The sequence below is a fragment of the Phaethon aethereus genome (genome assembly GCF_964289735.1).
Source record: "Phaethon aethereus genome assembly, chromosome: 1".
Lineage (NCBI taxonomy): Eukaryota > Metazoa > Chordata > Aves > Phaethontiformes > Phaethontidae > Phaethon > Phaethon aethereus.
Window position 1 is genome coordinate 48,355,687 of NC_138575.1, and position 12,255 is coordinate 48,367,941.

Below are 12,255 nucleotides of genomic sequence, written 5' to 3' on the forward strand. Positions count from 1 at the left end.
AGCAAATGGGAAAGAAGGGGTTTTGCTCCGGTGGGGAACTCTGTAAAAACACATAACAAAAGGACTAAAAACTTTCCCCGGGAGGCTCCAGCCACTTCAGGTCAAGTCGTTCAGCTAAACACCAGCGTTAATGAAGGGCAGGCACCAGTTGCCACACCAGTTCTCAGTACATAATAACCTGCCTTTTCAGTACCTCTTTACAAGGTGTTGGACAAGTAATGGGAAGATGAAGGGAAAAAGTCAGACCGCTGTGGCCCCTCTGCCCTCCCTGGATTTTTAAAGTAAACGAGCTATTTGCATGAAAGCCTTCACAGACTAAAAGCGCCTCCGAAAACCTCTCAAGCGTGGCCTTCGAACAAGGCAGCGAACAAGTGAGGCAGCAACACGAAAGGCTCAGTCCGTGCTGCGATGTTGTAGGACGTTTTTTGTTATTATTTTAAGCTGGCTGCACCAGAAGGGAAATGAACGCACACTACAGTTCCTGTTCGCTGGAATCCCCTGGGAACGAGAGATTGGGAGTAGGGCTTCAAAAGGGAAAACTTTTTAAAGCTTCAGAAGGAAAAACCCCCTTTTTTTTTTTCTCCCCCTTCCAATTCGTAGTGGAGCAAGGGGAAGTGGATCCATTGTGTCCCAAAGGCTGATGCTGGTGGGTGAAGGTCCCTGGGCCGGTGGGCAGGTGGGAAGTCCTCAGCACCTCCCTAGACCACCATAGCCCTCTACTTTCTGCAGTTAATTTAACAGGTACCTAATAGATGTAAAAAACTCCTTTTTTTCTTTTTTTTTCCTTGTTTCTCACATATTACAGGGAAAATTCTTTATGTAGCCGCCCAAAGGTGCAGCACAATAGGGAATTGTTTTATTAACCAAGGGAGATGATTAAATAGGAGCCTACCAGAGTAAGGGCTTGTCTGAAAAAAGGCTTTTTCTTTTCCTAAAATTCCCTTTTCCTCCCTTAGTCAAAATAGTCACAGCAGCCTGAAGAAAACAAAGCAAAGGCCCATTCCATGGGTTACCTATTACTGGCAGCTCTGGGAATACCCCACATATTTTCAGTTCAATCCCACGCCTCTAAATTCTCTGAGCTGTAACTACAAAGAGAGGGACCGGAGCCTCTTAAAAGCCTTGTTTAGGTAATTATCCGAATAACACAAAAATAGGGAAGCTGAAATGAAACAACTTTCAAATTTCTTATCCTGCTGCCAGCATAGATTTTAAGTAGTCTGATTTTGGCATTATGAACATAAGCCCAAACACATTAAATCCATGGAATTCTCTCCTTTTGCTTTGAATCAGGTTATATATGCAATAAAGAGGGGATTTTCTTATATCTAAAGGATCAGGAAATTTTTTCGGTCCCTAAGACAGGTTCAAGGTGTATTTGGCATAAAAATCAAATCAGTGTAGAATTTCCTAGAGAATAATTAATATTCAAATAACTATTTTTATTGGCAGAGCTAAATGGAATAGCTTATAGAATAATAGGAACTTTTCTCTTAATTATGAAAACAAATGGGAACTCGATGATATTTGTAGCTGTTTTTATTACTTCTGAGTAGTCATTTCACAATTTTAATTTATTCAAATATCAAAATTACATGTAAATTGATCCTCTTCTACTAGCAAATGCAAAATAATTTTCAACCAAAGATATGTAATGTGGGAACTGAGTCCCTCTATGCAAATAAATTGAAATGCTTGTTACATTCATGTAGCTATGCAAAGAATTGTAGGAAAGACTCCAGCATAATAAGCAGACATTTTCCCCACAGCTGAGGGAGAAGAGAAGGCTTTCAGTCCATGCACTTTCACAATTAGACTAAGCAAAACCAGGAAGAAAGTAAGTAGGTGTATGATAAAGTCTTACAAAGTAATAAAGGAGAGAATCCTAGGAACGAGGAACATTGCTCTTTACTAAAAACAAGACCAAAGGACATTCAGTACCCCGTAAAGAAGTGAATACATGCTGTTTCACTTGGTGTTAAATTAATCTGTAGAACCCAAACAAAAGTATCATAGGGGGCAAAAAACTTCCTGAGTTTATACAAACATACACAAAACTGTAAGAAGACATGGGTATTGCTCTTAGTAACAGAAGCGACATGAATTTCCATTCCTCAGCACATGAACCAGTCTCCAAACAGAGTAGAAATAGTAGTAAAAAATTTCAGAGGGACAGGTTGATTTTGTAGGCAGTGTTGACACAACAGTTCAGTTAGCTTACCCTTAAACTTCCACAGTGCCGCAAACTCTCTGTATCTGTACGTACACGTCCTTAGTTTTCTTTAAACTCCAGATCTGATCTTCCAGGAATATTGGACCAACATTCCCCAACATGCCACCTGGACCTAAAAGGCAACCACCATGCAAGTCTTGAGCATGATTACCTTCTAATCATGTTTTCTTCATGCAAAAATCCAAAAGGCGAATAGCTGGTAACATCCCATTTTTCACATGTGAGTTGTTAAGCTCAGCCAAATTGTTCTGTGACACGGTATCTTTCTCCTAGGAGAAATAATGAATGAATGGCAGACAGTTCAGTTTGCAGGACTCATTTTTTGAAAATGCTCCATAAAATACTTATGTACTGAACTTGAGACCATCAGAAAAACGTGTCAACAATTCACTCTGATATTTAAAGGAGAAGGAAAGGGAATTATAAACTCTAAAGTCTCTATCACCTGCCACTTGGGTAAGCTCACTGAACAATAAACCTGGATGCAAATCTTGTGTGCTTAAGGTTAATAAATTGAAATGTTTAATTAGCCATCTTCCAAAGCAGCTCACACTGAATGTTGTAGACATCTCTTTGGCAAAAATACTGCAGCACAGCAATGCTTTAAAAGCCAGCTCTAAAACCCAGCTTTAAACATATCGGTCTAGGGGTATAATTTCAAATTAACTTACATGCAACAAGGAATGGGTGTGCTACTGCTCCCTTCTTCCCTTTCTTACCCCTCTTACCCACCACTTGGTTCCAGTGCCTGTCTTACATAGTCTCTAGGATCTCATCTGATCTTCTGGTAAGCTGACATAACTTATTCAAATTCCAAACCAGCAACAAAAGTTTGTTCCTTCTGTTTTGGGCTGGTTGGTGAGGTGAGTTGGCTAACCTCAGGATCAGACAAGATCAGTCAGACAGTGTCATTTCCAGCGCTGATGCAAGGGAGGAGTTGAACTTACAGTTCAACTAAGAGGACTAAAAACGAAAGAGAGGAAGTTAAGTGAAAGGAGGACTTGGAAATGGGAGGGAGCAAGACCTCCTCCTTTGGCTGTGTGGTAGGGCAGCTTGGCAGCTCAGTGAAACATTCTAAGAGTGGGTTTACATGAAATGACTTCATCTAATCTAATGGCTTGCTGTCTTTAGAAGTGGGGAGGTCTCATTCCTCTCCCACTCTCCCACTGACCCTTTCCTTGTGCGGGTTCTGGTGGTCAACAGGCTTTGTGCTCACACGATTCAACTTTTTAAATGGATGGGAACCTGACTTGACACAGGAGAGTGAATAAACAGCTTTTTGTTGGGCTAACTAGTTAAATTGGCTTATTGAGATGGCAGACAATTGGCAGGACTGTCATATGAGGAGAGAAACAGGACCATGTGGCCAAGAGTGTGGGCAGAGGGATGTGGGAGGAAGACGTCCTGTCTGAGCAGCCCTGAGCAGCTGGGTTGGCTCAGCCACGTTGTGTAACTTCATTCTGGCTGCAGCAGTGAGCAGTTCAATGGAGGCAGCAAAAGCTATCTTAGGAACAGGATAAATTGCCCATTCCTTGCTTTAGATTACTGTGCATAGGCTGCTTCTGATACCCTGGCTCCGTCATTTTAAACCATCATAAATATTTATGTCTGCTTTAAGTGCAGCCAGGTATATAAATACAAGACACGAGACTAAATGGTCCAATTGAGTAAAAGGGAAAGGTCAGTGCTGGGCTTATAACTAACTGGTTAAAAGGCAGGAAACTGGGTGATCCATCTTCAGGGAAGCTGTGGATTTGTGCTGCTCAACTTTCTTGCTTGAGAAGATTTGCAAAAGGGTCTCAGAAGACTGGTGGCTGATGATAAACCGGCAGGTGAAGGTCATGTTGATGAGTGCAGAGTAATATACTGAGAAGGAAATCTAAACAAACCTTTAAATTAACTGTCACACCTCAGAAACATAATTTATTTGGGGCAGTTCACTCAAAGCCTTAGCTCATTGTTCTATACTGGTAAAACCAAAACCAAACAAGCAAAAAAAGAGAGCAATTAATGAGAAAGGAATACAGAATGAAGTGGAAAAGCTTATTATGCCACTGTAAACATTCATTCTGAGCCTACATTTTTAATACCTCAGGTACCCCATCTGAAAAAGGATGGGGGGGTCAAACGGCATCAAGAGAGTTTTAATATACAGAACAGCTTAAATTAACTAGAGAGATCAGACTCTTGAATCTGAAGAAAGGTGAATATCTGATTATTACAAGAGGTCTATAATAATCTATATCATGGAGAAAATAAATAGGAAACGGTTAGTTCTCACAGTATGAGTACAAAGGCCCACTGAAAGAAATAATCAGACAGCAAAGTTAAAATAAACACACGCACAAAGAATTGTATGTAAATTACAGAACCGCCCTCTGACTGCAAATGTCAGAGCACAAAGGTATGAATGAGTCAAAAAAGAGATTAGGCAAAACCATGGACCATATGGCCAACAGAGGTCACAAAAATCATGGGGTTCTTGGGTCTTTATCTCCTTAGCCCAGCTGTTTCCCAAACCTCTTTTTCTTTTCCCTTCCTTCCCCTACAGCTCACTAGCCACTGGCATAGCCCTAAGTACAGTAAAACTCACAGGTTACTTCTGACTTGTAGATTGTGTCCAGATGTAGCAGCACCTCAGCTGCTGTGACCTGTTTAGAGGATATCCATGTGAGGATTTCCCTTCACTTTAATACAGCAGAAAACAAAACAGGCAGCTTGTCACCCTGTAAGCAGATTTTTATTCAATATTGCATATACAGAACTATTTTTTTAAAATTCTACAAACCCCAAGTACTCCTAAGCATGTATCTTAGGACAGAGAGCAACTCCCCAGATGTGGAGTCAAATTCTTTGCCTGTGCATGACTGTCCAGTGAGCACATTCTTCATCCAGCCCCAAACCTCTTTCTCTTCGTGTTTTCTTCAGGTCCTGAGATGACGTCCTGTGACTGAATTTATCATTTTCTCCATTTCCAACACTCTCCTCCCTTATGTGTTCCCACTCTTTCTGTAATGGTGTAAATGTTTGTCAGTTAGGTACTTGAAGACTCTTCAATAAAGAGGCCAAAGCAAATTAAGTGAGCATCGAGGTATATGAAAGAACATCCTTCTGTCTATAGCAGGGACTATTAAATGTAATGGTCCAAAGAAGCTTTCAGCTCTGAAAATCCTTGAATCACTGATTCCTTGATGCTGGGAGTAAAAAGACTACCTCATATTTGCCTTGCTTTTATATTCTTCTCTAAACATCTTCTAGTGCCCACTGTCAGAGACAGGATATGATGTCAGCAAGGCATTCGGTGTGATCTAGTAAAACAGCTCTTCTGTTAATGATTGGATGTAACACGATAATTCCTCCTCTTCTTGTGTCTTTTCTCCAGGTCTCTAGCAGATCCTTTTTCTTCCCTCTGTAATTTTGATTAAAACATGTCAAGAGACATGGAACAAAATTCTCAGCTCCTACAGATTTGCACAGTAATCATGGACACAGCACACAGGGTTAAATTATCTAATACCCTCCTTTTTTTTTAAAATCCTCTTATGAAACATATCATATAATTACTTTTCATAACAGTTTTTGCAACACAGTGCAGTAGTATTTTGTAGTAATATTCATTGTTGTAAGTGCCCGACTTAGTAGCAGCTCTGACTATTCTGGCATCTAAGTCAAAGAGAGCAGTTTAGATGAACTGCTGTGTCCCAAGCTGCAATACCTGCATCACCAATAATTCATGTAGAGGATTTATCACAAAATCTAAAACTGATCTGAGCACGCCTCCAGGAGCCCTAGCTCAAACTGCATCCATTACGAAAGTACATTGGAAACACACCAGGTACACCAAAGAAACTTTCTATTACAGGAGGGGTTTAGAAATTGAAGAGAAGAGACACAAAGAAGATAATTTTCCTTATTTGAAAATATGACAAAAATACTTTCTTGATAAAAATATAAGGTTCCATATAACAATGTTTTCTTTCAAAAGGCATATGCTAAATTTGCATAATGTACTATAACCTACTCCCATGTTCTGAAAAAAGCTGCTTATGCTGCCTACATCCAAGGATAAGCAATGACAGTCCTTGCAGCACTAAATGAGAAAAGATGAGCCTAGGATTTTTAGATAAGCAATTAACAGTATTATTTTAAATGATTTGAAGACATTTAAACACATAGAAAGCAAAGGAATACAGGAAGAACCTATGGAAATATTCTCAGAGCAGTCCCCCCTGACTTTAAACCTCCCTTTAATGATGATATTCTTTGCCCTCCACTATGTGATTAAAACAGGGAATATTAATTGTATGCCTTTTGGTCTGCAATGATAATGTACCATCCATTTCATAGTTCATGTTTTTCTGAGGTTTACATTTAGTTAGGACTCTCCCAAGATCTTGGTTCACACAGTAGGAGAATAAATGTTTTCAAACCACAAACTGGAAAATAACATTATTGTTCACAGAATCACAGAATCACTAGGTTGGAAAGGACCTTCAAGATCATCAAGTCCAACCATTAATCCAGCGCCACCATGTCCCCTAAACCATGTCCTGAAGCGCCACATCCACACGTTTTTTGAACACTTCCAGAGATGGCGACTCCACCACCTCCCTGGGCAGCCTGTTCCAATGCCTGACCACTCTCTCAGTGAAGAAATTTTTCCTAATATCCAATCTAAACCTCCCCTGGCACAACTTGAGGCCATTTCCTCTTGTCCTATCACTAGTTACTTGGGAGAAGAGACCAACACCCTCATCGCCACAACCCCCTTTCAGGTAGTTGTAGAGAGCGATAAGGTCTCCCCTCAGCCTCCTCTTCTCCAGACTAAACAACCCCAGTTCCCTCAGCCGCTCCTCAGAAGACTTGTGCTCCAGACCCCTCACCATCTTCGTTGCCCTTCTCTGGACACGCTCCAGCACCTCAACATCCTTCTTGTAGTGAGGGGCCCAAAACTGAACACAGGATTCGAGGTGCGGCCTCACCAGTGCCGAGTACAGGGGCACAATCACTTCCCTACTCCTGCTGGCCACGCTATTCCTGATACAGGCCAGGATGCTGTTGGCCTTCTTGGCCACCTGGGCACACTGCCGGCTCATGTTCAGCTGTTCTTCCTCTTCCTACCCAAAATTTAATCACAAAAGCTTTAAGGACAAGGACCATCTATCCACCAGACAGCCTCCAAGGTACAGAGTCTTCATGCCCTATGTATAGAGTTTAAGTCTTTTTTAAAATGCTGTATTTAAAATTGCTTCTTAACAAAGTGATATGTTCTCACTGGAATGAAAGAAAAACTGTTGACATGCTCATGGCCAGGTTTGATTCCTCAAATATACACATATACAGAGGTAATATTTTATTTTTCTTGTGGCTGTATTTCAGAAGCCTCTCACTCAACTGAGCTGGATCAATTGGTTCATCATTTAAGTTTGGGCCATTATTTCATATTTCAAAAGAGGATCTAATTTTTAGGTAATTTAAGTAGATTTTACAGTGTTTAGAAGAACTGACATTTGCAACTGGAAATTGTTTTCAGAAAGAAACAAGCTTCTGAGTGTGCTCCTGTCTGCTGAATGAGAACATCTTTTACAGACAAACATCTGAAACAAATGCCCCCTGGATGTGTGCACCACTCCAGCCAGTACAGAGGGAGTTCTTACGTTCTTCTTTAATGCCAGTCCCCGAGATCCTGTCAGTACCTGCACCCATTAAGCCTATCACTTTTCAACTTTACTCCAAAATCCTTGATACTGTTTTCCTGATGTATGCTCCCAGCATGCCTGTTCTCGTCTTCCTGCACACAGAGAGAGATCTTCTCCAGATGTCGGCTCACATGTGGGCCAGACACACGTTAAGATACAAGCCTTCTCCCCTTGCTAGATTCCAGCATGCCTGGAAAATACTCAAACCCTACCTAAATTGCAGAATAACTCCATCCCTGCAGTCTGTTTTCGTGAAGGACAGAAACAAATGTTTACACCCCCCTACCCTCATCTCGTCTCATCTAGGGGAACATGGAAAGTATCACAGATAATTCCACAGTGGCAGAAAGCTGCCATTTCGTAATCTTATGCTGGCACACTGCCAGTTCATGGATTACTTTTAAAGGAAATTAGGGCATCATGAAGAATAAGAAATCTTCTAATACACAACATATGAAAATTCTAGGCTGAAGCAGCTTCTAATCTTTCTCTCACTCCATATCTTATTAAGAAAAAGTCAGCAGGATAGGAATCTGCATATGATGTAATACCTGGAGACAATTAAATTCACATTTCTGTGTGCTTTTTTGAAGCTTTTGCATTAGAGCCAGTGGGAGTTTTGTCTGATCAAGGCCTTCTTACACAAATGAACAACTGCAAACGTGTTAGGAAAGACTGATCTCTGGGACAGTGAATCACAAGTGTTTTGTCTCCTTTAGAAGGAAAAAAACCCAACCTCTTGAGACTGTTCGGTAGTTCACATCCAAAAGAATTTCTAACTTTCATCCTAGCTGGAAAGCAGATGTACTGCACAGAACGTTAACAAGAATAAACCTGGTGTTAGCTTCAGAATAAAGCAATTCACATAGGACCAATTTAAGACACAGAAATGAAAAAAAGATAAAACTGTATTGAGCTTACTCTCCAAATGGGACAGAATATTTTATATTGTATTTTCTAGTGTCTTTGTCTATTTCAAATATAATAATACAATCAAAGCTACCTGAGTCCTTCAGATATCTAAGGCACATTTGCTCTTTCACAGGTTTAGCATTAGTTCCGATAAGGAACATAGGTCTCTAACGAAAGGTTTAGGAGGATTTTACATGCCTGAAAGTTTCTGACAGAGATGCCAGAGATGGCATTCCAGACCAGCTAATACCAGGAAGATTTTCAAAGGGTGGAAAGCCACGTGGGATGCATGCTTGCATCTGACAGACCAAAGAATCAGCAGGATGAGACAGTTTACATAGCAGAGAAACGTATGTCAAGATGCACATCTTCTACTGAAGATGTTATCTCGTATTGAACTGGGGTATCATTCTTCACAATGGAGAAGACTTGCCTCCTTGTAAACAATTGCTCCTGTGAAACATTTTTGTGCCTCTTGGTCAAGTATATATTTTTTCCCAGCTAATTTGTTAATTATTATTTCAGCAAGAAAGTTGCCTGAGGCCCAGGCACCTAAACTCTAGAGGATAAAAGGAATGTACTCCACTGGTTTCCTCCCCATCCTGCTGACTGCTAGTATCGTAAATCCTGAAGCAGTATAAAGGAAATATAGTTATCTAATAAAAAGCTATAGAGGCTTTTGAGTTAACGTTGCCTCAGTCCAAATCCACAAAGTTGTTTAGATAATTAACTCCAACGAATTTTAATATATATGGATACTTTTACTATTTAAGCGTAGCTCCCTTCTGCTAGAAGATGTAGCGTTAGGGGGAAGACAGTCCCTATGACTATGACTGACTGCGCAGGCCTGTGTGATGGCTTGAAGACCTTACTCAAAAAAGATCTAGTTGGTTGGGTGCATAAATCTGTGATCAGGACTGGTATACAATCAGCTATGTAGCCACAAAGGGTATGACTGGGCAAGAAACTGCTGCCATTGAGTTATATATGCAGAAGCACAGGTTCAGCACTGCAAATATCAACGATATCTAGCAGCAGTGTGAGGTGGTGGGGAGAGGGGGGACACACGGGAATAGTTGTTACACATGGCAGAGAAGTGTCCTATTCCCTTCTCTACTCCATAGTGAAAATTGCTGTTAGAAAAACATATTGAGCCTGACCCTGGTAAAAGGGCTGTAGGCTATGTTACGATGGTGTTGGTATCTGCACACTGTAAGCATTTCAAAACAAAACTGCAAGCCCTATTCCACGAAATGAAAATGAGCCCAGCAGAGACTGTCTCATGAAGTCAACATTATATCTGAACTACCTGTTATAAACAAATGTGTAAATAATAGCCAACTCCTTATCTCTAATGTTCATGTTTCTGAGAAACTTTGGAGAGTGGTAAAGTTGGTCAGTGTCATCCTGTGTTCTCTACTACGGTCAAATAGAGTTGAATATCTGAAAACCCATAGAGAGGTTTAATCAAATGCATCTGCCGCTTTAACTGAGGCATTGGTCTGTGATGCACATCCTTCTTCTGTGGCTTTAGACTGTAGGGAGTAGGAGCTACCTACACTTGCTGTACTTGTGTAAGCCTGCCATGGACAACATGCCACACCTGCTATGTTTTCTAACTCCTTCACACCTTCTAACACCCCTTAGCTCAGTAGGGATGCTATCTAACATCATTCTTTCTGCGTTAAGACCTTGGCTGGCTGTTTGCACAGCAGAGGGACCTCGTGTGTGTAAACAAACCTTTTCCCTTTGGTGATATTCATCGAAATAGTGGCAGAGAGGTTCACTTCCAATGGTCTACCTTGCTCGTAAAGATATGGCCCTATGGAGTGAGACCATTGCCGCTAAATCTATGCAAAGCTATCCTTTACTTGTTAGCCCTAACAGTGAATATCAAGCTGTCTCACCAGTTACCAGTAAAAACAGCTGGAACACTTGTACCTCCAGCACAGACTGGGGACAATGAGGAGCAAAGGAGGAAGAAACTGTAGTTTGTGTCTTTGTCCTAACTCTGATTCCTGATTTTCAAAAGTTTCAGTTTTACCTGAATCAGTAATGTGAAATGTTACAGGGCACCACCAGGCAAATGTAATGCTCTTCAAACCCACTTGTAATCTCTGACTGCTAACATGTTCTCAGTTGATAGTCAAAGTATTCCATAGGTATCTCACTAAAATCAGGAGTTGCTTTTACTGTTAAAATCAACAATTCATGTTCCTCAGTGTGGATACATGAAGTTTACAGATACAGACAAGCTTAAGTTTTAGCATTTGAGTCATGTTACTCATCTTCTTAAAATTAGGCATGTATGGAGGTGTTTGCAGGATTGGGGTTACATCATCAAGTGATTAGAAAACAGTCCCCTCTGGGTTTCAATTAAACATGGCTTCAGTAGCACAAATCAGTGCACCAGGGGGGCGGTTTGAAGCTGAGATCATGTCTACCAGCACCAGGCACAGCTGACATCACCGTGTTAATCTGGGGTGTGAGCGCTCAGTGATTGCTGAATCCCCTAGTTTACCTGCAGTTTTAACACCACAACTGTTCTCTTGCCAGTCTAACCCATTTCTGTTGGGAGGAAGAGGGGGTGGGGAGAGAGAGGAGTGAGTAAAACCAAGGCTTGATGCCATTGTGATATGGATGGAGATCACAGATGTGGAACTACTGTCATGACACCTGTCCAGGAGGGTGCACCACTCTGGATGGTTTTGATAAGGGATAGGGCTCTTCAGCATTCCTTGTGATAAGCCTTACCAGTAAAAACAAGGCTGGTATAGGTTGCCACAGATGACAAACATTTTTCTTCTAGAGTGCATATTTATAAGCCGTATTCTAGTTTAGACATGGCTATACTTAATTAATGTTTATAAAGCACTGAAATTGAAAGGTGTTATGCAAATGCAAAATATTCTTCAGATGCAAAGCCTTATTTTATTTTTCAGAAAGGATGCTTGCTTTCTTTGTCGGTTATGTGTTTGCTTATGTTGTAAATGATTGGTTGCCTGTGTTTGCTGTTGTAACATGTATTCTTATTACCACTTTGTCTGTCTTTATTGGGATGTCTGCTTTTCAATCTCCAAGGAATTTCTTAAATGCTACACATGCAAATTTCAGTTCACAGATGTGCAAATTACAAAGATGCTTTCCATCCCTCATAGGTAAAAAGGCTGGAAGTTGCAGAAGGGGTGTATACTTGGAATGTGCATGCTGGCACAGTACTGAAACCACAGTTCTTTGAATTCTTATTTTGCTTCTGAGGATTACTCCTAAATCAAAAACAATGAGATTTAAAAACGATTTTTAAATGGTCTCCTCATATATTCTCAAACCAAGCACCTCCTATATGAAGAATAAATTTAAAACTAGTGCTTCTGCCCTGCTTAATGAAATTTTCTGAAAAAGGAAAAACAA